Below are 26,507 nucleotides of genomic sequence, written 5' to 3'. Positions count from 1 at the left end.
TGCTCGGTGTGTTAAGGATCTGGCGTTGTTGTGAGCTGTGGTGTAGGTCACAGACATGGCTTGGATCCTGCGTTGCTATGGCTCTGGTGTAAGCTGGCAGCAACAGCTCCGCCTTGACCCCTAGCCTGGGAACCTCCACATGCCTTGAGTGCAGCCCTAAAAAGACAAAAGACAAAAAAATATATATTTTTCTTTTGGAGTTCCCTGATGGTTCAGCAGGTTAAGGACCCAGCATTGTCACTACTATGGCTTGGGTTCAATCCTTGGCCTGGGAACTCCCACATGCCATGGTCATGACCAAAAAATTATTTTTCTCTTGCTTTAAGTATTATAGCTTTTATAATCCACATACCATTATCCGTGGACTCTAGAAATGAAGAAATGAGTTTCTTGATGTTTCAAATTTTAGTAAGCAAATCTAAAAATTGGTCATAAGCGGTTTATTCTTTTCTCACTTATCTATTATTTAAGTAATTAATTAATTTTTGGTCTTTTTAGGGCCGCACCCTCGACATACGTAAGTTCCTAGGCTATAGGTTGAATTGGAGCTGCAGTTGCCGGTCTGCACCACAGCCACAGCAACGTGGGATCCGAGCCATGTCTGTGACCTACATCACAGCTCATGGCAACACCAGGTCCTTGACACAATGAACAAGGCCAGGGATCGAACCTGAATCCTCATGGATACTAGTCAGGTTCCTTACCACTGAGCCACACTGGGAACTTCTTATCTATTATTTTAAATCTGTTTTTTTTTCAAAGTATACATACGGAGATTTTGAGGCTTGGATCGCCTGTAGATATCACTGAGTTGAACTTCACCTTCTATCCTTGTAAGCCTTTTGTCTAGGAATTGCCCTTCCTTTTCCCTCCCATTCTCCATCCCCAATAGCCAGGTTTGTAACACCTGAAAATCCTCACCGCCCAGAAGTGTTTGGACACCTTTTACTAACCACGTGGACAATGAAGCAGAGAAAGTAGATCTGGTGAAAGAAAAGCAAGGATCCTTTTGTGGAACAATGGGTTAAGGATCCAGTTTTGTCCCTGCAGCACTTGGGTCACTGCTGTGGTGCTGGTTCCATCCATGGGCTGAAATTCCACATGCTGTGAGCGTGGCCAAAAAAATTAAAAATGGGTAGAAGATCTGAATAGACATTAAAAAAAAGAAAGAAAGAAAGAAAGAAAAGCAAGAAGCTTCCCTTAGAGAAGGGCTGCCCTGATCCCTGACAACTTGTTCTTATCCCTGGTTCCACTCCTTTCCTGAGGACTGGCTAGGTTTCTGTCTTTGGGTTCTGTATATCCTAAATTTCCCTTCCCTGCCTAAGCTTGCTTGAGAACTTGTTCTCACTTGCCAATTTGGAAAGGGTCTAGCTAGTTCTTCCTAAAGTATATATGACTAATAAAACTCCCTGAGATTGAGAAACAAGACAAAACCAAACATCCCTAGTAGGAATTCATGAAATAGTTTATCAAGTGATTGAGCTATCAATTGAAATGTCCATCCCAGCTCTGTCAACTGAGGAGGCCTAGAAACAATGACTAACCTAGTAGCAATGACTATCTATAGTACCCAGATTTTAGTCTTGAAATACCATTTTCGACTAAAAGAAACCAGAGTTTCTTGGGAAAATGGTTGATTCCAGGTCTGGGGTAGGAGATGTCCAAGATGAGCCTGGACATCTTGTTTTGTTGGATAGCAAGGAAGTGATGAGGGATGATATCCCTCAGGTCAAAAGACTCAGGAGCCAACTTAAAGAGGCTCCCAGAATCCCCATCGTAGCTCAGCAGGTTAAGAACCCAACTAGTATCCATGAGGATGTGGGTTCGATCCCTGGCCTTGCTCAGTGGGTTAAGGACCTGGTGTTGCTGTGGCTGTGGTGTAGGTCGGTTTGCCCCCTAGCCTGGGAACTTATATATGCTGCAGGTGCAGTGAATGTGGAGAGAGCGCCATGAAGGGCATACTTGGAGAGTACAAAGTGGTGGGGTGCTGGCTATCCAGCCCCGAGAGCCACCTGTCGCCCCTCTATCGCAGGCAAATCTTTGTGCCTAATCATGTTGTTGCCAAGTTACTTGGTGTCTCAGCTGAAGATGAAGACATCAGCAGTGGAGACTATCTACTGTGGACAGGTGTTCCAGAAGTATCCCCTGAGGGTGAAGAACTTCAGCATCTGGCTGTGCTATGATTCCCTTGTTAGCACCCACTAGGAGTACGAGATACCAGGACCTGACCACAGCTGGCACCATCACCCAGTGCTACAGAGACATGGTGAAGCACCATGCCCAGGGCCCACTCCAGCCAAATCAAGAAGGTGGAGGAGATTGCAGCCAACAAGTGCCTCCAACCAGCAGTCAAGCAGTTCCAGGACTCCAAGATCAAGTTCCTGCTTCCCTATCAGGTTTTTTGTCACCTGCACAAGCCATGCTTCACCACCAAGAGCCCAAACACCTTCTTTTAGATACAAGCCTTTGGAGTTCCTGGACCTGCCCAAACAAAAACTAAGTAGGAAAAACAAAAAAACCAACCAAACAAAAAAAGGCTCCCACAAGCCCAAGATGGGACAATTTTAACTTCAGAAAGGATAATAATTGAAACCATTAGCTGTCTTGAGATTTGAGTTTGTACTGCTCTTTTAAAAGTCATCTTCAGAAAATGATCATCATTATCTTCAAAACTGTTAAATAAAAAGAATCAAATATTTGTTTTTGCCTTTCTGTTGAATTTTGCCACTGGGTAACCAAGTAGTAGATGAAGGAGAGTGTTTTTTAAAATAAAGTACCCAATTAATAAATAAAAAATAAGTAATAGAATATTACCATTTTGCAATCCCCAGTGACTGAATGGATCGACTCAGCATCAACAGTTACTAACATCACAGAACCTGAGATAACCAGCTACCAAGTTGCAGGAAATACCGAGGACAGAGGAAGGTGTTGAACAGGGGCTTAGAGAGCTGGAAGGATATGGGAAGCAAAACCCTGGACCACCAACAAAAGTAGCTGACATTTATTAGGTGTTACTACATGCCAGGTGTCATCCCTGCTTTCCATGTATGATTTCACTTCATCTTCATAACAACCTCAGGAAGCAGGTACAATTATCAGGCCTAATATACAGATAAGGAAACGGAGGCACAGAGAGGTTTAGTAACTTGTCCAAGGTCACACAGCTAGCTCCAGAACATACTCCCTTAAACATTAGGTTATATTGCCTCTCATTAAAAAAAAGTGTTTTTTGGTGGGGTTTTTTTGTTTGTTTTGCTTTGTTTTGTTTTTTAGTTCCCTGGTGGCCTAGCAGTTAAGAATATGGCATTGTCACAGCTGTGGCTTTGGTTCAATCAATCCCTGGCCCAGGGGACTTCCACATGCCACAGGCGTGGCCAAAAAACATAGAAACAAAAGGAAAGTGTTTTTTTTTTAAGAAATAAAAGTTATAAGCTAATAATGGCAAGTCCCTGCCTACACAGACACATACAAACTCTTAAGATCCTAAATGTTATTTAAGAAGATTTAAATTTAAGCCTAAAATTAAATTTAAAGATTTAAATTTAGTCTAAATTTAAATTTAAGGATTTAAGTGCAGGAGTTCCCTAGCAGCTCAGCGAGATAAGGATCTGGTGTTGTCACTGCTATGGCTCAGGTTCGATCCCTGGCCCCAGAACTTTCTCATGCCATGGGTCCAGTCAAATAAAAGAAGGTGCAAATGCTAAAACTGTAATACTAAACTAGGGATAGAAGAGTTGGGTGGGGTCCTTCCCCTAAATCTGGTTTAACCCCCACCAAATATCACATTGATTCTCTCCGACAGTGAAGGCTGTGGACAGTATTGATTCTTCTGAGCACATCTGAGATTTGTGTCTTGCAACAAATTTTAAGGTCCTGTGTCGAGCCTGATGAAAAAACTTTGGAGGCATCCTTATGAAAGAAGCACCTGAGGTTTGCAAGAAGGCAGCAAAACCAGTATCTTTTTGACATGCCCACTCTCCAACCACCCCATCACCCTGTTCCCAAGAATACAAAGAACCACTCCCATCTCACCCAGTTTCTCTCTCTGCCTCCCTCCCAGTCAGACCCAGCCCTTAACTGAAGCCAAAATGTGGATCCTGTCTGCTTTGTGTGGACACATCGGCCCTCAGGGCAGCCCTTGCCCTCCTGCCTGGGTCTTTCTCCCACACTCCTTCCTTTCCCTACCAGTTTTCTGGAAGCATCATTTTAAATCTCTGAATTGTCTCTTGCACAGCCATAAGAATTTACATTTTATCTCTAACTCCCCTTAGAAGGATTCCTGACTTGCACAAAGATGGAGTTTTGTGATTGTCATTTGTCACTGTTCCTACCCTTCCCCCAGAGGGTCCCTTCCAGGCATGCTACAGTCACCCCAGGCAGGAGGTCGCCTTCTCTCCCTGGTAATAAAGGGACCCTGTGGTCCTCTGGTGCTGCCCACATTGGTGTCCTGCCTCAGCCCACCTGCCTTGTTCTCTTCCTCCAAAAATGTGGAGATGTGGGTATTTATTAAAGTGAATTGTGGCGCGAAAGAGATATTTTGGCAGCTTTCTTAAACTCAACGAGGAGCTCAGGCATGAGGAGAAACAAGCACCAGATGTCTGAACACAGATAACTGTCACTGTCAGATAACTGTTTCTGAAAGCCCTTCCCTTTAATTTATGCGCACTCTATGAATAAATACGTTTCAAGTATGCCCGAAGCTGTTTTTTCAGTGAGTGCCAGCACTCTCAGTGTCTGGCATGGTGTCTCTGCTGTCCACGTGATGCTCCATCAATGAACACCAATTTGAAAGTTTTAAACGCTCTCTATTCTCCTGACATGTATTTCAACTTTTCAGGATCTGCTTCCTTCCAGGTAAAAAGGATAAACTAGAAGGAGAGGTACCTGCCTCTAAAACGGAGTCTTTGGGTGTCAGAAATTAGAGTTAGGAGATTGGAGGCATCTGAATATAGATCAAAATAATATGTCCTGTTCTGAACCAAGGGAGAATTGCCAGTGTCTTCAAATGGGTCAAAATGTCTAAAGCACTGGAATTCAACATGACTGAAATGATCCCCTGCCTTTGACTTTGGGCATCAAATCTGTGAGTGTTAGTAAATGTTTCTGTCTCTAAATCCTTTGTCCCACGCCCATGCACATAATTCTCATTTGTCCAAGTTGAATGAATGCCACGTGCCCATGTTTCCATCGTAGCCCCTCCCTCTTGGCTTTAAGATGGCCTCAATGCTGTTTGAAGTAGCACAGGCAATGGTGGTGAGACCTGGGTGCTGATGTATGTTGTGAGTCAGGAATTCTGAGGCACACGTCCATCACAGTGATGAGTCTCTTCTCCTGTCACTTCTTGTTCCTATTAGATCATCAGGCTAAAAATCCCCCCATATCAGTAATTGTTTACAAAGCCATCTGCAGGTACACCTCATGCTATTTAGGTTTACTGGTGCATACCCCAAATGAAGAACATTTGTCTTGTTGCTGCCATGATGTATGTAGCAATCCCGCAAGAATCAGTGCTCCACAGATTCATTAAGGTCGAGGGAGGGCCAGTTCTGTTTGTATGTGGATTTCCCTTTGACAAATGATGGCTCTCTTGCTTCTGAAATAAGGTACTTGCTTTGGTGAATCTTAATGCACAGGTTTCAACTTCACAATTGCATGCCCTAACAGAATAATCAAGTTTCTAGAAAGAGTTCTTTACACCTATTGTCTCTACTTCTGAACTTCCTATTTATTCTTGAATTCCAGCCCCCATCACTCCATCTTTCCCCAAGATCACCAGTGACCTCTGACTCACTAGATCCAGTGGGTGTCTTCAGGCTCCACTCTTGGACTTCCAGGAACATTCAACCCTGTGGACCATACTCTCTTGAAACACCCTCCTCTCTTAGATTTCTGGACACCCCCACCAACAGGTGTCCCTCCTTGCTCTCTGACCCCGACGCCCTGGCTGCTGTGTGGGGTCATCTTCGTTTAGTCATTGCATGTCGAGGCTCTTCAAGGTCATACTGGGCCCCTTTCTCTCCTGCTTTCTCCCCCACCTGTGCATTCAAGCCCAGTGTTTCAAGTACTATGTATGTCAATGATCTTGCACACAGGTCTCCCCCTCTACGTTTCAAATGTACTTCCAGGAGTTCTCGCCATGGCGCAGCAGAAACAAATCTGACTAGGGACCATGAGGTTGTCAGTTCAATCCCTGGCCTCGCTCAGTGGGTTGAGGATCCAGGGTTGCCGTGAGCTGTGGTGTAGTTGCAGATGTGGCTTGGATCCTGGGTTGCAGTGGCTGTGGTGTAGGCCAGCAGCTGCAGCTCCAATTAGACCCCTAGCCTGGGAACATCCATATGCCAAGGGTGCAGCCCTAAAAAGCCAAAAAAAAAAAAATGTACTTCCAAATCAACATGTCCAAAAGGCATGCTTTTTCCCCAAGAAAAAGAAGGAGGTGGAAGAAGAGAGAAGGGAAGGGAAAGGAAGAGAAGCGGGACACATCTCCCAGGTCTGGACATTTTTTTAGTTTTATCATCATGTTCTTATAACCTGACCACCTGGAGGTCAGTCATAGGCATCAAAAAATGCAGTGATGAAGTTCCATGGGATTGGCCACATCTCAGCAACTCTGGGACACAGGTTCAATCCCCTGTCCCGCACAGTAGGTTAAGGATCCTGTGATGTCACAGCTGCAGCATAGGTCACAACTAGGGCTTGGATCTGATCCCTGGCCCAGGACCTCCATATGCCATGGGGCAGCCAAAAAAGAAAAGAAATAAATCTAATGATCTCTAATGACAAGCCCCTAATATGTTGAAGTCACTGGGGGAGACCCCAGCACCCCTGACCCACCCTCTCCACTCGTTCAAGCTCAGTTGCAACTGCCCTCATTGTTCTTGCCTCTCCCACCTCTACCACTTTCTGTAGCTGCCATTTCCCTATTGCTCCAGCCACTCGTTGACAAGACCAGGGCCCCCACCCTGGCCCTCTTGACATTCAACTGCTGCCGCCATCAATGCAGAGGTGGGGGGGGGGCATGTTGCTGCCTCCACTGTCACCAAGCTCAGCTTTCTCAAGTCCAAGTGAACCCTGAAGCGTCTGGCCTGTGGGTGGGAAGCCCGCTGGTGCCCCAGGATGGTATCCAAGTAGCCTGACCCTCTCCTACTTCCCACCCAGCCTGCTTCTCTCAGAAGTTTGGGCAGCATTGTCCTGTCTCTCTTAGTTAGGAGAGTTGATTTCAGAGCCTCCAGAACTCAAGCTTGAATCTCCAAATCCCTCTGCTGTTCTCCCAAGACGCACAGTGGGCCGTTGTATACAAGAGGTTACTGATCGTCAGCTCTATTATCCTAGACCCTGCAGTAACCCCAGCATAATCCTTGCTACACTTTCCCCTCTGCCAAGACATCTCCCCTCTCCCCTCGAATGCCCTTTATGGGTTTAAGCCTCCTCAGCTCAATCCTTCCTTTCTCAGGACAGCCTCCTCTGACCCACAGACCAAATCAGATCTCTCTGTGCTTTGCTCCCTCTCTTCTGTAGCTCTTACTACAGTTTGTAATTCTATATTTGATTTCTATCTACATCCCCCTCTAGAAGATAAAGTCATTGAAGGCAGAAATTCCATCTTTTTTGCCCACCTTTGCATCACTGACACCCTATACAACACCTGGTCCATGGTAGGGGCTCAGGAAATAACTGTGGAATGAGTGAATGAACGATGATTCACTTCATTATATGTCAATCTTTTGAGAGCCTGTCTTCAGTAGAGCCATTTATCTTGGATGACAGAGAAAACCCTTTGAGGGGCAGTCACTAACCAGCGTGCGTTGCATGTTTGAGCACCGTAATATTTCTACTTGTGGGTTTGATACTCCAATTGCATATTTTATTAATTTCTATGAGGGTGGTGAAAAACACTGTTACTGGCTTGTGGGCGGTTAAACCTGGCTCTGGGGGAAGGGGTTATGTTACGAAATGGAAGGTGATTGGGGATACCAGTGCCAGGCACAGAGGAGGCTACAAGAACGCCCCAGCTCCTACCTGGGGACATCCTACCTCCTCCCTTCAGCTGTGCAGATTGCCAAAGACGTGAAGAAAGACTAGACAGTCCCAGAACCAAGTGGCAGGTGTTCCTATGATCCCCGTGGTCAAGTGGGGGTTCTTCAGATGGGTCTCAGAATGAGATTGCCTGGTTGGTTCCCGATGCTTCCGGGTTTACTCTGTGACTTGTCAAGTCACCACACCCTCCACTGTCAGAAGATGACAATGATATGTTTGACCAAAAAATGACAACAAAGCACTGGTGAGGTATTGAAATGAGGCTGGTTTTGGAGTCAGAAACAACATCTAGTTCACTGGTTCGTTTCTAGTATAAGTCACACATCAAGAATGAACCTTCTGGAGCTCCTGTCGTGATGCAGCAGAAACGAATCCAACTAGGAACCATGAGGTTGCAGGTTCAATCCCTGGCCTCGCTAGGTGGGTTAAGGATCTGGCGTTGCTGTGGCTGTGGTGTAGGCCGGCAGCTATAGGTCCGATTCGACCCCACTCCATATGCCTTGGGTGTGGCACTAAAAGGAAAAACAAACAAACAAACAAAGAATGAACCTTTGACAAGTTCCCTGGTGGCTCAGTGGCTTAGGGAGATCTGGCATTGTCACTGCTGTGGCTCTGGTCACTGCTGTGGCACGGGTTTAGTCCCTGGCCCAGAGACCTCAGCAAATGGAAGGTGAGGAATCTGGGAAGCGCTGTATGAAGGTGGGAAGGTGATAACCATTAACTTCTAGGGAGTACTTGCCATGGGTGGGCGCTGTGCTGAGCACTGCAGGCATTATCTCACTTAATCGACAATAGCCTATGAGGGTTCTTATTATCACTATGTTTCAGTTAATGAAACCAAGAGTCAGAGTAAAAAATATGCCAGAGGTAACACAGCTGAACAAATGTCAGAGCCAGGATTTGAAGCCTGTTCTGTTTGACTCCACATGAGCCCACTTAACCCTAAGATACACTGCCCATCAAGAAAGTTGAGTTCTAGCCCTGAATCCTTCATTGTGGGTGTCTTGGTGTAATTACTTCATTTCTGGAAAGTTTTAATATTTGTAAAATGTGATTAATAATACCTGTAGTGGAGGGTTTCTGTGAAGATTAAACAAGACAATGAACTCTTTAGAACTGTTCCAATCCAGCAGCCATGAGCCACATGTGGCCAGTAAGACTTCAAATGTGACTGGTCTGAACTGAGTTGGAACACAAGTGTAACCTATACACTGGGTTTCGAATATTTTTATGAAGAAAAAGAATGCAAAGTTCCCCTTGGCACAGTGGGTTAAGAATCCAGTGTTACTGTAGCTGTGGCACAGGTCACAAGTGGGTACAGGTTTGATCCCTGGCCCAAGAACATCCTGCAGGTGTGGCAAACATATGCTGCAGGTGTGTCAAAAAGAAAAAAAATTGCGAAAGAGCTCACTAATAATTTTCACATGGGGAGTTCCCATTGTGGCTCAGCAGTAACAAACCTGACTAGTATCCATAAGGACACAGGTTCAATCCCTGGCTCCGCTCAGTGGGTTAAAGATCCAGCATTGCCATGAGCTGTAGTGTAGGTCACAGATGTGGCTTGGATCCCATGTGGCTGTGGTGCAGGCTGGCAGCTGCAGCTCTGATTCGACCCCTAACCCAAGAACTTCCATATGCTACAGGTGCAGCCCTAAAAAGCAAAAAAAAAAAAAAAATCACGTGGAATATATGTTAAAATGATAGTGTATAGGGTTAAATAATATCTATTACTATAATTAATTTCACCTCTTTCTTTTTACTTTTTTAAAAATCTGGCTACTAAAAAGATGAAAATTACATATATGACTCCCATTATATTTCTATTGGACAGTACTGCTTTAGAGCACTTAGCAAGATAATGATTATTGTTGTGGTAATTTCACCCAGAACTCTATTCCATCTCCCTGCTGAGGTCAGCACCTAGACAGAATCTGACACAGAATGAGTTCCCCTTTTTCTGTAAGTGTGAGTTCTAATGAATTTTAAAAACTGTAGATTTTGGAGTTCTCTTGTGGCACAGCAGGTTAAGGATCTGGGATCTGGTGTTGTCACTGCAGCAACTTTGGTCACTGCTGTGATGTAGGTTTGATCCCTGACCTGGGAACTTCCATATGCCACAGGCATGGCCAAAAAACAAAACAAAACAAAGCAAAAAAAACCGTAAACACAAATGTAGAGGGGTTTTTTCCTCTGTTGTATTTTTTTTTGTCTCTTGAGGGCCACACATGTGGCCTACGGAAGTTCCCAGGCTAGGGGTCAAATCATCACTGCTGGCCTACACCACAGCCATAGCAACACTAGATTCTTAATTCACTGAGTGGGGCTAGGGATTGAACCCACATCCTCATGGATATTAGTTGGGTTCATTACACCTGAGCCACGACAGGAGCTCCCACAACTGTAGGTTTTAATCTTTTGAATCTAGTCTTTCTGATGTGAGTATTATTGTTGTTTCAAATAAAAGATCTTCCAAGTGGAGGGAAGTTTCTATGTCTGAGCCAGATATACTTTCAGTATATAAATGACAGTTTTAAAACATTCTGACCCAGATTCTTTATTCAGGTAACTGGAGAGGAAGCCACATCTTGCAGAGCCCAGGAATCACTTTTTCCTTACACATAATAGGAATGACCCTTTTTTTTCCTCCATTCCTTATAAAATGTTGCCTATCCCAATTCATAATGAATCACTACAATTGTTTCAAACCACTGTCCATGAAAACATATCATTTTAATGCATGCCCAAATTTCATCTTGTTGCTTTTGACCAGTCTAGATAATTTTGGATCCCGATTCTCCCATTTACTATCATGCCATCCCTTTCAGCTTCGTGTCTGTCTGCAGATTTCTTTTTAGACCTTCTATTGTTCATTCAGGTCACTAAGTGAGAACATGGCTAAAGACAGGACAGTTAACTAAATTATAACCTCTGTAAGGACAGAAGGACCAAACTTGCAGAGCTGAAATAGAGGACTGATCTACATTCCATGTTGGAGTTATATTGCAGTAACATGCAACTTATAATGAAAGGATTTTTGTTGCAGTGATGATAACACAGAAACCCCAACATCTCCGAGGTTTAACACAACTGAAGTTTATGCCTTCCTCACACATAACAGTCCAGTGCTAATGTTCCTGCTCAGTGAGTATCTGTCTTCCCTTTGCTGATTGAGTCCCAGGGGATTCCTTCCTTCACGTGGCTCTGCCAGCTCCAAGGGCCTTGTCATCCCCTGCAGCCAATCATTGAAGAGAGAACAACATGTGGAAGTTCCTGAGCCAGGGATCAAACCCATGCCACAGCAGCAACCCGAGCTGCTGACAACACCAGATCCTTAGCCTCCTGCTCCATAAGAGAACTCTGGCACCCACATTTCTTGAACCTGCCCTGAAAGTAGTATCCAATGTCTTATATTCATATTCAATCAATGCAAATTTAGCACACAGCCCCTCCCATAAAGAGGAGCTGGAAATACAGATCCAGTATGGCAGCCCATTTCTAGAAATATACTACATATGAAAGAGGAGCATGAAGTCTGGTTGATAGCTCTCCATCTCTGCTACCTTCTAAATGGTAATTATTGGAGTTTCCATCATGGCACAGTGGAAACGAACCCAACTAGGAACCATAAGGTTGTGGGTTCAATCTCTGGCCTCAATCAATGCGTTAAGTTTCCGGTGTTGCCGAGAGCTGTGGTGTAGATTGCAGACGCAGCTTGGATCTGGCGTTGCTGTGGCTGTGGTGTAGGCTGGCAGCTGTAGCTCGGATTCAGCCCTTAGCCTGGGAACGTCCATATGCTGTGGGTTCAGCCCTAAAAAGCAATAAATAAATAAATAAATGGTAATTATTTCCATAAGGATGTGAAAAATGCATGCAAAAAAAAATCTAGATGTATTTTCAGACTTCACAACTCTTTACCCATTATCACTCCCCCCAAACTCATTAAATAACACGTAAAATGCATTGCATAAAATAATAGAAATAATAAGAGACTGTAATCATTTATGATTTATAAGGAAACTACACTATTGCACCAATGGCAATTGTCATAAAGTGTACCCCTAAGATGGAATGAGTTAGGCATAGGGAGTAGTAAGATGACCAACCTTTACCTCTATTCCTTCCACTGGGGGGGTGAGGGAGATGCAGAGAGAAGGCAAGATAAATCAGTTTGAGGGAGGCTGTAGTCTGGTCTCCTCCTTATCACCCTTTAAGTTAGTAAAGAAGAAATGAAGTGTCAGCTGTTTTCTTTTTTTAATTTTAGTAACAAAAATCACATGTTGCTCATATTTGTTCCCTCTTGGCCAAAATTTCTGGATGATGACTTGCCAGCTAAATACCTTAGAAATATGGCTTAATACCTAAATGATCACATAAACATGTAAAAAATAATGTGAAATGTGAAAGGGTAAACATGAAGAGTAACCCCTGAATTTCTTCATATTCCCCATGGAATATCAAGCAGGCACTGGATTAAATATGTATTGATTTTTTTTTTTGGTTTTTGTCTTTTGTTGTTGTTGTTGTTGTTGTTGTTGTTGTTGCTATTTCTTGGGCCGCTCCCACGGCATATGGAGGTTCCCAGGCTAGGGGTCGAATCGGAGCTGTAGCCACCGGCCTACGCCAGAGCCACAGCAACGCGGGATCCGAGCCGCGTCTGCAACCTACACCATAGCTCAGGGCAACGCCGGATCGTTAACCCACTGAGCAAGGGCAGGGACCGAACCCGCAACCTCATGGTTCCTAGTCGGATTCGTTAACCACTGCGCCACGACGGGAACTCTGTATTGATTTTTGATGGATTAAATGGATCAAGAGTTTTTTATGATTGTGCCTTGCCTGAGTATTCTGTTCCAAAATACTTATTTTATTTTATTTATTTATTTTGTCTTTTCTAGGACTGCACCCGTAGCATATGGAGGTTCTCAGGCTAGGGGTCTAATCGGAGCTGTAGCCACCGGCCTACGCCGGAGACACAGCAAGGAGGGATATGAGCTGGGTCTGCAACCTACATCACAGCTCACAGCAACACTGGATCCTTAACCCACTATGCAAGGCCAGGGATCGAACCCGCAATCTCATGGTTCCTAGTCGGATCCGTTAACCACTGAGCCACAATGGGAACTCCCCAAAATATTTATTTTAATACATTTATACATATTACAGGCATCAATCCCCTGCATGGATGCTTTTTCTTTGATTTGAAAATGTACCCTAAATTGAGGTCTTCTCACCTCTTTAGTTCTGAATCTCTCTCCAGCTCTTAATCTGATAATTGGTTAAGGAACTAAATTTCTGTTCTGTATACGACTAGTATATAGTACATAAAAATGTCTAAGAGTTCCTTGGTGGCACAGTGGGTTAATGATCTGGTGTCACTGCTGTGGCTTGGGTTTGATCCCTGGCCTGGGAACAACTGCATGCCATGGGCACATAGAAAAAAATGTCTAAAACTATGTGACTATGGATATTTTTCTATTTAAAAGATAGTCACTTTGATCATATCATGCTTATTTACCTAACGTACTAATGTGGGGCAGGGAAGGGGATCAGTTTTATCCTATAAACATCTTGTTCTAAGCAATCTTATAAAAATATATGTTCTGCTGATTTAATATGCTCCTCCCTTAAAGTGGGAAAATGTTTTTATCTATGGCTAAATTCCAGCAGCCACACACACACACACACACACACATACAAAAAGATATACTTAAAAACATTAAAAAGAAAGGAAGTACCTATGTTGCACAGCAGGTTAAAGATCCAGCCCTACCACATCTGTGGTACAGGTTGCAACTGCAGTGTAGGTTCAGTCCCTGGCCCAGGAACTTCCACATGCCATGTGTGCAACCAAAAAAAAAAAACAAACAAACAAACAAAAAAAACTAACATAAAGAAAATATTCCCACATGGCAAAAATACTATAAGCAAAGTCAAAAGACAATGTAAAATGTGGGGAAATATTTGCAACTTGCATAGCCAAAACCTAATTTCCCTATTATATAAAGAATTCTTAGAAATAAAACAAAAACACAGTGGGAATTCCTGTCATAGCTTAGCGGAAACAAATCTGACTAGCATCCATGAAGATGCAGGTTCCACCCCTAGCCATTCTTGGTGGGTTAAGGATCCGGTGTTGCCATGAGCTGTGGTATAGGTCACAGAGGAGGCTGGGATCTAGTGTTGCTGTGGCTGTGGTGTAGGCTGGCGGCTACAGCTCCAATTCGACCCCTAGCCTGGGAACCTCCATATGCCACGGGTGCAGCCCTGAAAAAAAAAAATACAAAAAAAAGGAGTTCCCGTCGTGGCGCAGTGGTTAACGAATCCGACTAGGAACCATGAGGTTGTGGGTTCGGTCCCTGCCCTTGCTCAGTGGGTTAAGGATCCGGCGTTGCTGTGAGCTGTGGTGTAGGTTCCAGACGCGGCTTGGATCCAGTGTTGCTGTGGCTCTGGCGTAGGCCGGTGGCTACAGCTCCAATTCGACCCCTAGCCTGGGAACCTCCATATGCCGAGGGAGCGGCCCAAGAAATAGTAACAACAACAACAAAGACAAAAACAAAAACAAAAACAAAACAAGAAAACCCCACAAAACAAAACCTACTAATAACCCAATAGAAAAATTAGCAGGAGTTCCCATCGTGGTGCAGCAGAAACGAATCCGACTAGGAACGATGAAGTTGCAGGTTCGAGCCCTGGCCTCACTAAGTGGGTTAAGGATCCGGCGTCGCCGTGAGCTGTGGTGTAGGTTGCAGAAGTGACTCAGGTCTGGCATTGCTGTGGCCCTGGTGTAGGCCGGCAACAACAGCTCTGATTAGACCCCTAGCCTGGGAACCTCCATATGCTGAGGGTGTGGCCCCAAAATGTCAAAAGACAAAAAAAAAAAAAAAAAAGAAAGAAGCAAAGAATATAAAAGGCCATACAGAGAAAAGAAATACAATAGGCCTTAAACCTATGAAAAGGGGTTCAACTTCATTCATAAAATAAGTGTAAATAAAAATTGAGCTGAAAACATATTTAGCTAGGACTTTGGCAGAAATCTAAACCTATGATAGCACTCTGTAAGTGAGGGTGTGGGGAACGTTCGGGGGATAAGGTGGGACAATCTCTGCAGAGAGCAATTTGACAACATCCCTCAAAACTGAAAATGCATTTACCTTTCCACCCAGCAATTCTACTTCTGGGAATTTGCCTTAAACATATAACTTTTGTGTATAGTGACTCATATATTAGGTTATTCATTGCATTATTGTTTGTAATTGTAAAAATGATGGGAGTTCCCTGGTTGCCTAGTGGTTAAGGATCAGGCATTGCTACTGTTGTTGGCTCCAGTGGCAGCTGTGGTGCGGGTTCGACCCCTAGCCCAGGAACTTCCACATGCCAAGGGCATGGCCAAAAAACAAAAAAACAAAACACCTAAATGTTCACAAATAAGAGGACTGGATAATTAATTTATGGCTTATTCACAGAGTGAAACACATCAAATTATGAAAAAAAAATGTTAAACGAGGAAGCTCTCTTTGAGCTGATATAGAAAGATCCTCAAGCTATATATTAAGGGGGAAAAGCAAGATGCAGACCAGGGTGTTGGAAGTTCCTGTGTGGCATAGTAGGTTAAAGATCCAGTATTGCCACAGCTGTGCCAGAGGTCACAACTCTGGCAAGGGTTTGATCCCTAGCCAGGGAACTGACATGCTGTGGGTGAGGAAAAAAAAAAAAAAAAAGATGCAGACCACTGTGAATTATGCTACATTTTATAAAAAAGAGAGATTATTCCTCCGTGCTTATTGGCACATAAAGAAACTCAGACTAATATTAATGAAGGAGAGCAGATGGGAACCATGGCTAAGAGATGCCCTAGAAGGGACACTTCCATGAAAATGTTTCTAATACCTCCTGATGTTCTATTTTTAGCCTTGTTAATATATTGTCTATTCAATAAATTAATTTTCTAAAAGTAACTAGGTCTCTGTGAACTTTTTTTTTTTTTTTGGCTTTTTGCTATTTCTTGGGCTGCTCCCACGGCATATGGAGGTTCCCAGGCTAGGGGTTGAATTGGAGCTGTAGCCACCGGCCTACGCCAGAGCCACAGCAACACTGGATCCGAGCCGCGTCTGCAACCTACACCACAGCTCACAGCAACGCCGGATCATTAACCCACTGAGCAAGGGCAGGGATCGAACCCGCAACCTCATGGTTCCTGGTCGGATTCGTTAACCACTGCGCCACAACGGGAACTCCTCTCTGTGAACTTTTAACTCAACTTTGGTGGGGTGATGATGGTCTAAGGAAAATGTGAATTTGCATGACTGGTGACATAACAGTATGGTACAAACTGTTACATATGGCTCACTGATTGCTTCTATTCTCAAGTCTTTTCTCCCCAATGAAATGCCCCCTCTCAGGGTTTGAGGACAACTTATTGATTGATTAGATCTCTGACTTTCATCTCTGTCTCTTTTTTTTTGTCTTTTTGCCTTCTCTAGGGCCGCTCCTGTGGCATAGGGAGGTTCCCAGGCTAGGGGTCTAATCGGAGCTGTAGCTGCCATCCTACACCAGAGCCCAGCAATGCAGGATCCAAGCCTTGTCTGTGACCTACACCTCAGCTTGTGGCAACGCCGGATCCTTAACCCACTGAGCAAGGCCAGGGATTGAATCCGCAAGCTCATGTCTCCTAGTTGGATTCGTTAACCACTGTGCCACGACAGGAACTCCTCTCTTTTTATTATGAGAACTTTTTTTGTGTTTCTACATCTTCCTTTCAAATAAATCAAAATATTAGAGGGAAAGGACAAGTGGGTTAGAAAAGTTGCCAAGTAAATTGGGCCTCCTGAGGGTGTATCTTCAGGTTAAAAAAAAAAGGTAGTCTCCATCTCATTCATGAAAATGTGTTTGCTTTCTATTCAGTCAATTACCTATTATATGCTGGATGGTATTTTCTGGTTCAAATGGCTGTCTATATCAAATGCCAACATTTAAAAATCTATTTCCTCACCATAATAAAAAATCTATTTCTTCTGCTCCTGTTTCAATGTCAACAACTCTATTGTTAGAATCTGCAAGTTGGTGTCTTTCCAGCCAAAAGATAATTCAGCTGAGATGTTTGATTTTACGATACAAATGTGATCGCACTTCTCCATGTGACCTGCTTCCTGAAAAATCACTTAGTGGAGAAAAGAGAAAAATAGGTGAAAATTCAGTGCCTGCTGTACTGACCGCTGGGGTTGGTGACAGAAGCGGGCTGAGGGGACTCCTGGATCCCCTCCAAGAGGTATAACCCTGCTCTCCACCTTTGGTGGAGGGAGTAGGGCATTCTAGCCTCATGTTTCTCCAGAGCCTGGGTGTAAAGGGCAGCTTACTGCCCCACCCATCCAGTGCTTCCTGGTAGAGGAATCTAGGTGAGCAGTGGCAAGCCAGGGAGGCTGGCACAGTGAGGGGTGTCACCTGCCAACACCCAGGCTGGATCCCCAGGGCCCAACCTGGAGAGCCCAGTTCCCCTGATTGCATAAGACCCCTTCCCTAGGACAGAGAGTGTGCACTCTGGGCTGGATCCCCTGGCTTTAGCACCCTCTTCCCTCCCACTTCACAGCCTTTTCTTTTCCCAGCCCACTGTTTCACTGTTATTTTCTTATTCATGCCCAACTATAGAAACTCTAGAGCATAAATGCTTGGGCAAGCTATTTGAGGTCAATTAATTAATCTGGCTGGGTCTCAGTTTCCTCTTTTTCATGGTAACATCAAACCTTACAACCTTTAGAAAACTATTTGGTAGTTTCCTATTAAGTTAAATGTACATTTTTTTTAAATTCTCATCTTTTCAGGGCTGCACCCATGGCATATGGAGGTTCCCAGCCTAGGGGTCTAATCAGTGCTGTAGCTGCCGGCCTACGCCACAGCCACAACAGTGGATCCGAGCCTCGTCTGTGACCTACACCACAGTTCACAGCAATGCCGGATCCTTAACCCACTGAGCAAGGCCAGGGATCGAAGCTGCCTCTTCACGGATACTAGTCAGATTTGTTTCCGCTGAGCCATGACTGGAACTCCAATGTATACTTATTCTATTCAATTCCTAAGTATTTATCCGAGAGAAACTAAAGTCTATGTTCACTGAAACACTTGTCTACCAATGCTCATAACAGCTTAATTCATAATAGCCAAAGACTAGAAACAACTCAAATGTCCATCAACAAGTAAACTGAAAACACATGGTAATGTGTTCATTCAATAGAGTACTAGCTCAGCAATAAAAGGAAAAACTACTGATACATGCTTCAGCATGAGTGAGTCTCAAAAGAATTATACTAAACAAGCCGGCCTCTGTGATTCCATTTATAGGAAGTTCTAGAAAAAGCAAAGTGGATCTATGGTCTAAGAAACCAGAACAGTGGTTTCTTTGGATGGCAAAGACTGAGAAGGGCAGAGGAAACTTTCTGGAGTAATGGAAATTTCTACATCTTGATTAAGGTGAAGGTTACATGAGTATTTACATTAGTCAAAAATCATAGAATTGTACTTTAAATTTTGTATGTTTTATTTTATGTAAATCAAACTTCAATTTAAAAATATCTTTGAGGAGTTCCCATTGTGGCTCAGCGGGTTAAGAGCCTGACATAGTGTCCATGAAGACATGGATTCGATTTCCAGCCTCTCTTAGTGGGTTAAGGATCTGGCGTTGCTTCCAGCTGCAGTGTAGATCACAGATACAGCTCGGATCCTGCATTGCTCTGACTGTGGTGTAGGCTGGCAGCTTCAGCTCCAATTCAACACCTAGGCTGGGAATTTTCACATGCTTCATGTGCTGCTCTAAAAAGAAAAAAAAAAAAAAACTTTGAAAAAATAATAGGACCTACCTTACAGGGTTGTAATTATTAAATGACTGAATATGAAAAGTGCTTAGAGCAAGCCCTGGCACATAGATTATTACCATACAAGTATTCATATTGCCTTTATAGTAGCCTATACATGTAGTATTCACACGGCATTCATATTTAATATTTACAATTAATCTGATATCTGTGGCACTGTGGGAAAGACGTTTTATTTTAAAGTACTATTTGTCAGGAGTTCCTGTCGTGGCTCAGTGGAAACAAATCTGACTAGTATCCATGAGGACGCAGGCTTGATCCCTGGCCTCACTCAGTGGGTTAAGGATTCAGCGTTGCCATGAGCTGTGGTGTAGGCTGCAGATGAGGCTTGGATCCTGTGTTTCTGTGACTGTGAGGTAGGCCAGCAGCTACAGCTCCAATTCACACCCTAGCCTGGGAATCTCCATATGCCATGGGTGCAGCCCTAAAAAGACAAAAAAAAAAAAACCCAAAAAACAAAAACAAAAAACAAGTGCTATATGTCAGGAGTTCCCTTGTGGTGCAGTGGGTTAAGGATCCAGCATTGTCACTGCAATGGCTTGGGTGGCTGCTGTAGCAAGGGTATTATCTCTGGCTTGGGATCATCCACATATTGCGGATGCAGCCAAAAAGAAGAAAAGAAAGTACTAGATATGTCAGAATTTTTTACTTTCTTTTATATAACCCAACATATGCAAAACATTTTCATTTCATTACATAATAATAACTTTAGTAATGAGGTATTTATAGTCATTTTTCAAAGGTCTTCAAAATTCTGTGTATATTTTGCCATTATAGCATATCTCAATTCGAATGCTGAATTTTCGTCACAGTTGATCTGTTTATATTTTATAAACTGTATAGTTGAAAAAGTAGATTCAAATGATTGAAAAAGTAGATTCAAATCAGACTTGCTCCAAAGATGCTTAAGTTTTTTAAAAGTTGTATTGAGCATCAGTTTCTAACTGTGAATAAAATATAATGAAATAATAAAAATGGTTCCTCGGAGTTCCCGTCGTGGCGCAGTGGTTAACGAATCCGACTAGGAACCATGAGGTTGCGGGTTCGGTCCCTGCCCTTGCTCAGTGGGTTGGCGATCCGGCGTTGCTGTGAGCTGTGGTGTAGGTTGCAGACGCGGCTCGGATCCTCTGGCGTAGGCCGGTGGCTACAGCTCCAATTCAACCCCTAGCCTGGGAACCTCCATATGCCGCGGGAGTGGCCCAAGAAATAGCAACAACAACAAAAGACAAAAAGACAAAAAAAAAAAATGGTTCCTCAATCACACCAGCCAGGTTTCAAAGGCTCCACAGCCAAATGTGGATAATGGCTATTGTACAGGACGTCATATTCTTTCAGGTGTTCATCCTTTGCACCAGAAGACACTGCTAGGGAGTTCCCATTGTGGCCCAGTGGAAATGAATCTGACTAGTATCCATGAGGATGTGGGCTCGATCCCTGGCCTCGCTCAGTGGGTCAGGGATCCAGTGTTGCCATAACTGTGGTGTAGGTCGCTGACTGGCTCGGATTCCTTGTTGCTGTGGCTGTGGGTGTGGCATGCAGTTGTAGCTCCAATTTGACACCTTGCCTGGGAACTTCCATATGCTGCAGATGTGGCCCTAAAAAAAGCCAAAAAAAAAAAAAAAAAGAAGAAGAAGACGAGACTGTTAAACTTGTAGGGAACAGAATTTCCTTTTTCTTGGGGGTTCCTTTCGTGGCTCAGTGGTTAACGAATCCAACTAGAAACCATGACGTTGCAGGTTCGAGCCCTGGTTACCGTGAGCTGTGGTGTAGGTTGCAGACCCATAGGCCGGCGATTAGACCCCTAGCCTGGGAACCTCCATATGCCATGGGTGCGGCCCTAGAAAAGACCAAAAAAAAAAGCCAAAAGAGAAAAAGAGTTTTCGTTTTTTTTCCCTTTTTTAATTGCTTTTTAGGGCCACACCTGCAGCATAAGGACGTTCCCAGGCAAGGAGTCAAATCAGAGCTGTAGCTGTCAGCCTACACCACAGCCACAGCATCGTCAGATCCAAGCCTCATCTGCAACCACCACAACTCATGGAACACCATATCCTTAACCCACTGAGTGGGGCCAGGGATTGAATCCATGTTCTCATGGTTACTGGTTGGGCTCATTACTGCTGAGCCACAACTGGAACTTCTCAAAAGAACTGTCTACAAAGGAATTCAGGATGGAGGTGGAGGAGTCACTTTACCACTGTCCCAAGCTTGCAGGGAGTTGTGAGGATTAAATGGGGCCCTGTATCTCAGCTACATTTGTATTTGACTAATAATAATATAAATGTGTATAGTCATCAATTTAACTTTCTGACATAATGGTTATATTTGAGAAATGTTGCTTCAAGTCCAAATATCAAAAAAACCACAGAATGATGCAAGGGACACCACACATGCAACAGTTCCATGACTAATGCTCATAGATGCCCAAGAAGACATCATCTCAGATGGGATATTTAAACTGCCTCTCTAAGAGGCTGCTCCTGGCCTAGGTTTGAATGCTAGTTCAGCTTATGCTACATGTGATATTGAGGAAGTTAATCTCCCTATGCCTCAGTTTTCTCATCTGAAAAATGGGAACAATATCAACCCCATGTGGATTTTGGGAACAAGTGGAGAGAGAAGGCAAGTGTTTCAGAAATAAAAACAGTTGATCTCTAAGGAGGGCAAATGCTCATGGGGGTCTTTGTTCAGCTGGCTGTCTGGTGTGGGTGGGAGATATGTTCCCATGGGCAGTGTAAAGAAGGCAGGATCTATCTGAGGAAGGGGGAAAGATGCAGAAGCCCAGTGGAAAGTTTTAGAGAGGTGCCTGGGGCTAGGCAAGATTCATAGGCCTCTTAGAGAAAGCACCAATGAGAAATAGCCCAAAAGGCGACTAAGGGAAAGGTGTTTAACAGAATGACATGCTTCACCTTGTGCTGTATGTATAAAAACCCCTCTTTCCTTGGTCTCCTTTATAAGCCGTCAAAAAAAAAAAAAAAATCCTACAAGATTTATTAAAACCCTTGTGTAAATGAATTTTTTTTTTTTTTTTTTTGAGAGGAGTTGCTAAAATCCTTCAAGGGTGGCACAGGGAGGAAAGATAATCTGCAAACACCTAAATCTGGGTTACCCATGTGCCTTGCACTGTCCTGGGTTCAGGTTAAACGCTTTAAAAACCACATATATTTTACGTCGTGTGTAGGCGTCAGGGCGAAGAAGCTGCCTCATGGTTCACGGTGGGCTTGGGTTAGGCCTCCAGCTCGTGTTTCCAAAACAATAAAGGCGTCTTAGAGCCTCCAGGTGGGCGCCGGCGGCAGGGATGTGTCTAGAGCAGGTGCGGGTTCTGCCGGTGCACCCGCAAAACCTCCCTCTTTGGGGTGCAAATTACTGCCTCCCACCCTCCACTTAGGTTCAGGCTGTTGGGAGGCTGGGCAGCGAGCACCGAGCTGCCTCCCAGCTGTCGCGCCCCACCACGGTCTGGTGTGCGTTTTCGCAGGCCCCGCGTAGATTCAGCTTCCCCTCCAGGATCTGGACACAGTGGCCCACAGCCCGAGCAGGTGACAGGACCCTTTGAGCTCCGCGAGCTTTCCGAGCTGTAGTCCTCTGCTCGTGACTCTGGCCTCACGCCCACTAGCCGCCCCGACTCCCCACCCTGCGAGCCAGAGAGTACGCGAGGACACGTTCCCCGGCCGGCCGTGCTCTCCCTAGGGGCCAGGCCAGGGTCAAGGTCTCAGCTCTGCCCGCTCGCAGCGCCACCTTCTGGCGCTGAGCCGGCGGGAACGTGCCAGCGGCTCCGCTCGGCTAGTTCAGTCGCGGAGCGGGGCGGAGACTGGGTGGCCGCGTGAACCCCGAGGCCGTGAGGGGCGTGGCAGGCTGGGTGGCCCTGGACCACGCCGTGGTGTGTGCCGCTCCCCACCACTCCTGGGGCCTGCGCTCTACCAGTTGGAACAGAATGTTTTAGACTGGAGTTTTAAAATGACGCTCCGGACGTTGCTTGGATTGGAACAGGGTCAACAGCCGCAGCTCAGCTGCTGACGAGACCCAAGCCCTCTTTCAGGCAAGTCCCGGGAAAGCAGCCCTCCCACCCACCGAGGAGGTCAGGAGTTCCTGGCCTCTCCCCATGACCGCAGCCCACCCGCCTCTGCCCTTCGCCTCTGCTCCCCAAACCTCTATTTTGGGGATAGGCATGAGCTCTCCTGGCTCTGCCTCTCTCACCTGTTGAGTGTCCATCTGTTGGGACCTGGAATTGCCCTCTTGGTCTTTGTCCTCTTGCTTCACCTTCTCACCGTTAGCCTGTCTTCCCCTGTGACCCAGTCTCCCCTAGATCCTTCCTCAGCCCCACCCCTGACACTTGACCCTATCACAGCTCAGGCTCCCTCTGCAGCAATAACTCTAGGAGGTACTCAACTCCCCTCCCCATTCTCTTCCCTGTTTCCCAGTCTTCACAACTCTGTGGCTATTTCTGGCTTCCTAGTCCCTCACCTCGATAATCTCCATCCTTAACATGTGCCCCAAACGCTGCCCTCCCCCAGCTGTCATCATGGTTCCTGACTCAGGTCTGCCCCTCCCCCTCCCTCCCTTGAATCTGGAGTCACTGCCCCAGTCCAGCATAGGAACTTCTGACAGGGCCTGATGGAATTTGTGTGATCTACTGCTGTTCCCACGTGAGACTCTAGCTCTTGTCCTGCCCTGAGCCCCACTCCCAGCCATACTCTCACTTGTGATCACAGAGCTATCAGTGGTGCCTAGGGGCTTGGCAGGATCCTTTCTTCCTGTCCAGCAGGACTGCTGGGGTCCATGGATCAGATTCAGGCTCCAGATTTTTCTGCCCAAAGGTTTGGAGCTCTGTTTCTTAGTCTTACCTGCCATTGAGGATCCTGCAACCTCCAAGGACCTCCTGGTATGATGAAAGTGGAGGGGAGCTTGTCTACCCTCCTAGCACACCCAGAGATTCTCTTTGGTCAGCTAGACATTCCCATCAAGAATTGGTAAAGAGAGTTTCCACTGTGGTGCAATAGGATTGGCCACATCTCTGCAGCAATGGGTAGGTCAGATCCCTGGCCTGGGAACTCCATTTGCCACAGGGTGGCTAAAAAAGAAAAAAAAAAAAATTGGTAAAGGAAGCAAGGGCTGGTTTGATCCACAGAGTCTCAGCTGCCCCTGTTTCCTAAAGTTGATAATGGCCACCTAGCCACTTTCTGAGCACGTATTAAGGGACGATCATTGCCCTCTTCCCTGGCTTAGCTGAATCCCACCCCTTCCATCAAGGCCCAAGTTCTATGCAGCTGAGGGCTTAATTAAGAGCCTGCCTTGGTCATGTGCCATGATTTTCTCACTCTGTCCTTGGTCTCTCCAGAAAGAGTCAGTGATGTTAACTCTGTCCCTATGGTCATCTCTGAAGCACCCCATCACACCTTAGGCTGGACAGCCAGTCACATGCCAAGAGAGGCTGGACTTCCCTTTCCAGAGACACTGGGAATGTGTGCTGTGGATGAGTGCTTCTCCTGGAGGCCTCCACAGAGCTCTTCTTGGCTCATTACTGAGGACACAGTGTGTCCTGCCTCTGGATGCTTCTCACATTTTAGGATTTTTTTTTTTTTTTTTTTACATCAGAAAAAAACACTGGAGGAGGGGCCAGCAGGAGGTGGCTAACTTTTTATTTTTTCAAGAAATTCATTGATATAATCACCTACCATTACCATCATTTCATTTGTAAACAAGCTATTTTTAATTCTAAAAATATGGGAATGACATCATGGAAGCTTTACTCATACACGTTACTTTTTTTTTTGTACTTTTTGTTTTGAAATGATTTCAAACTTACAGAAAAGTTGCAGGGATAGTACCGAGAATCCCTATATACCCTTCACTTAGATTTGCCAGTTACTAAATATTTCACCCTATATAGTTTTATCATTTTGCACATGCACACATGCACAGAGGGAAAATAGTCTAACTACATAAATTTCTATTTTAAACCATTTGAGAATAAATTATAGATATGGCATCTCTTAACCACAAAATACCGTAATACTATTATCAAAATCAGGAAATTTAACATTTTTGATAAAATACTATTATCTAATCTAGATACATACCTTCTTCAGATTTTGCCAATTGTCCCAACAGTCTCCTTCCCCTCCCGCTGGGACTGAGGCTCCCTCCTCCTCCCCTTCCTCCTTTCCTTTCCCTCCTCCCTCTCTTCCTCCTCCACTTCTCTTCCCCCTCCTCCTTCATCTTCCTTTACTCCTTCTCCTTCTAAGAGCTGTTGTTTTCTCTGGTCCAGGATCCAGCCCAGGTTCACCTGTTGTATTTAGTTGTCATGTCTCTTCAGTCTCCTTCAGCCTGGAACTTTTCCTCAGCCTTTCTTTGTCTTTCATGACATTGGTGTTGTTCCTTTTCTAAGTACAGGTCAGTTATCATGTACAGTGTCCCTCAGTTGGAATTTGTCTGATGTTTCCTCGTGATTATATTCAGGTAATGCATTTTTGCCAAGAATACCACAGAAATGATGTGTCCTTTCTCGGTATATCACAGCAAGAAGCACATGACTTTGGTTTATCCTATTTTGAGAGATGTTGACTTTGATCACATGGTCAGAATGGTGGCAACTCTGTTTCTCCACTGTTGTATTACTATTTTCCCCTTTGGAATTGCTAAGTAATTTGTAAGGTGAATTAACAAGTCTTTTAAATGAAATATAATTGACTTTTTGGGAAACCCATGCCGTAATCCTTATTTTCATCATTTGCTTTTGTCTAAATATCTTTAAGATCATCAGTGAACAATACACCGGCTCTTGAAAAGCACTGCATGAGGATGCAAGCAAGTCATTCATTTATCTAACAAATACTTGAGTACTGTACATACCAGGTACCTTAGGAAAGGATGGAACACAGTCAGAACCCAAAACAATACAATTGAGTATAGTCCACTTTTGTAGAGGGCTCTGGACCTAACTTCTGATTTGCAGAATACACACAGGGGGCAGAGGAACAAGTTGAACAACATCTAGAGGAAACAATCATTAAATTCAGAGTATGGAACATTCTGTAAGAAGGCTAGCCTGCAGTCTTCAAAAGGACAACATCATGGAAAAAGAAAGGAGGGACTAATCTAGATAAAATGATACAACAGGAGTTCCTGCTGTGGCACAGTGGGTAAATGATCTGCCATGTCTCTGTAGTGGCCTGTTTCTGTGGTGTTGCTACTTCGATCCCTGGAACAGGTTAAGGATCTGGCATTGCCCCAGCTGTGGCTTAGGCTGCAACTCCAGCTGGGGTTTGATCCCTGGCCTGGGAACTTCTATATGCTTCGGGTGCAGCCGAAAAAGGAAAAAAAAAAAAAAAAAGATGCAACAATTCATGAACTTTGATTGAATCTGATTTGATCTTTTTTTTTTTTTAACTCTAAGTGGAGGACAACTGGGAAGTTTTCAAAATATAGACTAATATTAGATAATATTATGAAATTATTGTTAGTTTTCTTAGATATGATAATGGTTTTGTAGTTATGTAAGGGAATGCCTTATTTTAGGAGATGCATGCTAATGCATTTGGGGTGAAATGGCATGATGTTTGCAATTTATTTTCAAAAGTTTCAGTAAAAAATGTATTCATGGACTTCCCTTGT

At 44.5% G+C, this 26,507-nt stretch overlaps 1 pseudogene; it reads left to right on the top strand.

Moving 5' to 3' along the window:
* The first annotated feature begins 1,897 nt into the window (after positions 1–1,897).
* Positions 1,898–2,568, top strand: LOC125121182 (60S ribosomal protein L18a-like; annotated as a pseudogene).
* Positions 2,569–26,507: the final 23,939 nt, after the last annotated feature.

The sequence above is a fragment of the Phacochoerus africanus genome, chromosome 2 (assembly GCF_016906955.1).
Source record: "Phacochoerus africanus isolate WHEZ1 chromosome 2, ROS_Pafr_v1, whole genome shotgun sequence".
Lineage (NCBI taxonomy): Eukaryota > Metazoa > Chordata > Mammalia > Artiodactyla > Suidae > Phacochoerus > Phacochoerus africanus.
The sequence above is the reverse complement of the archived record's forward strand: the minus strand, read 5'-3'. Positions and strand labels throughout refer to the sequence as shown.